At 50.7% G+C, this 2501-nt stretch overlaps 1 non-coding gene across 1 annotated transcript; it reads right to left on the bottom strand.

Annotated features, from left to right (window-relative positions):
* Positions 1–1908: 1908 nt before the first annotated feature.
* LOC144234854 (U6 spliceosomal RNA) lies at positions 1909–2016 on the bottom strand. The gene has a single exon (XR_013336090.1). It is a non-coding gene; the product is annotated as a U6 spliceosomal RNA (small nuclear RNA).
* Positions 2017–2501: the final 485 nt, after the last annotated feature.

Below are 2501 nucleotides of genomic sequence, written 5' to 3'. Positions count from 1 at the left end.
AAACCCCCCCCCCCCCCCCCACTCCATCCCCAGGCTGCAGCTGTCCTGGGAACACAGCTGGCGCCGGAGGTGCCCCCACCTCCACCACCAGGGCAGGGGTTCCGGAGGTGGACCAGGATGCGAGGGGGCGACCAAAGTCTGAGCAAATGTGCTCCCAAGGGGCACTGGGGGGTCGCCAGGAGAGAGGAAGGTAGGGCTTAAGGATGAAGGCCAGTGCGTAGGGCAGTGTTAAGTCTGTTCTCAGCCGCGGGGAGGGATGGATGGAGCCTGAGGCTTCAGGAAACAGGAAATAAGTGCTGATCAGATGGCTAGCGGGAGCCGGCAGCAGGGTAGAGGGCAAATAGAAGCAACATCCACAGACCGAGCCGGGAGACAGAGTTTCAGAGAAGACTCTGAGGTACCAAAGGAGGGGAATATTGCGCGCTGGCGGTGATGCTCAGAGAAACTGAAACAGAAAATGGGCAGGGAGAGACAAACAAACCACAGGGTGGGAAGGCCAGGAGGGTGACTGGCTTCTTAGGGCTTCCACCCATTGCTCGGTGTCTAGGTGCATTAGAGCATTCCCCTCAGCAGTGCTTCAGAAGTCTCTAGCCTCTTCCTCCGTGGAGACCAGAGCCTCCGGGGAAGCATCACCTCCCTGGGGAATTATGTAACCTTGCCTACGGACAGTACAGCTCCCCCACGGATATTGTAACCCTCTGGGAGCAGTGTGGTCCAGCAATAATAATCACCATCATTGTTATTATAACAGCTCCCGAATTCCTAGTGCTCATGATGTGCCAGGCACTGGGCCAAGCATTGTCTGGGGCATCTTGTCATTTGATGCTCACAAAATCCCAAAGAGGGAAATTACTATTGTTATCCCCACTTACAGATTAAGAAGGTGAGGCTCTGAGGGGAAATCAGCCCGTCAAAGTCCTATAGCCAGGAAGTGTTGGTTGGAGTCAGGATTCAAACCCAGACCTACCCAAATTGAAACCACATCCTTCACCACTCGACTTTACTAACGCTTTTACTGACCACCTCCCCTCAGAAAAAGACAATGCAAGCGTTTCAACAGTGACAGGTCTGGGACAACTTTAGTGATCCCACACTCCCACCAACAAGACACAGACGGGGGTTGCAACCCTAACTTTGCTACTTCCGGTCTGTGACATAGAGCAAGTGAGTTTTTCTCTTTGAGCCCCAACTTCCTCATCTGTAAAATGGGGATATTATTAGACCCTAAGTGACCAGATTGTTGTAAGACATTGGGGGTGTGAAGTAAATATGCAGTAAATCCTGGTAATAAATTATTAGCAGAATGAGCTATATACCTCATGGATAATGTCAGTATCCCTTACCCTACCGACCCCAACTAGATAATAAATACAGGGTACTGACAGTGTGAAATTGCCTTTCTTTGTTTTGAAAGAGAGTGAGCTCATGTGCACGCGAGCCGAAGTTCAGCTCAGGTCATGATCTCACCGTTGGTTCGTGAGATCGAGCCTTGCATGGGGCTCTGTGCTGACAGCTCAGCGCCTGGAGCCTGCTTTGGATTCTGTGTCTCCCTCTCTCTCTGCCCCTCCCCTGCTCACACTCTATCTCTCTCTGTCTCACAAAAAAATTTTAAAAATAATAAAAGTTGAAGAGTTGTATGCTCAACCGACTAAGCCACCCAGGCATAAGCTCCCTTCCCCCCTTTTTTTTCAATTTTTAATTTTTTTATTTATTTTTGAGAGACCGCGTGAGCAGGGGAGGGTCAGAGAGAGAGGGAGACACAGAATCTGAAGCAGCTCCAGGCTCTGAGCTGTCCGCACAGAGCCCTATGCGGGGCTCAAACCCACGAACCGTGAGATCATGACCTGAGCCGAAGTCGGACACTCAACCGAATGAACCACCCAGGCGCCCCACCCCCTCCCCTTTTTTAAAAATAGGGAATGATTCAGGACATTGCATGTCATCCTTGTGCAGGGTCCATTCTAACCTTCCCTGTATCATCCCAGAAATTCCTCTTAATGGCGTATACGTCCCACCCTGACCCAATTGGATAACTCGGTCCTGCTGTTTCTATGAAATACAATCATGGGTAGTGGGCAGGCATCATGGTAGAGTCTGAGCCTCTGAGCCCTCATAGGGAGTGGGAGCTGCTGGTGAAAATGTGCCCTGAGTAGTGTGACCTCTGGCGGTTTGTGAAAACCTATCCAAAGGTCACATAACTTCCCTGGGGCTCCATGTGACTCTACCACAGAAGTGTGGATCCTCTTGGATAGTTCACTTGCCTTGTGAACCCTGAGAGTCGTCCTCAGGGAAGGTGAACCCCACCGTTACTGTATGAAACACATGTTGCAAACTTGGCCTAGAAACTATTCACCATTGGTCCTTCCTTAAAGGCGTGCCATCCAGTGAAGGCATATGGAAGACCATATCAATTTCAGTGAACGCGGGGACACTTCCTTCCACCCTCTCCTTCCCTGCGAAAAAGTTCCACAAAGCCGCCTGAAGCTAAGTGAAAAGTGCCA

The sequence above is a fragment of the Crocuta crocuta genome, unplaced genomic scaffold, assembly GCF_008692635.1.
Source record: "Crocuta crocuta isolate KB4526 unplaced genomic scaffold, BGI_CrCroc_1.0 scaffold886, whole genome shotgun sequence".
NCBI lineage: Eukaryota > Metazoa > Chordata > Mammalia > Carnivora > Hyaenidae > Crocuta > Crocuta crocuta.
This window is presented reverse-complemented; position numbering and strand designations above follow the sequence as displayed.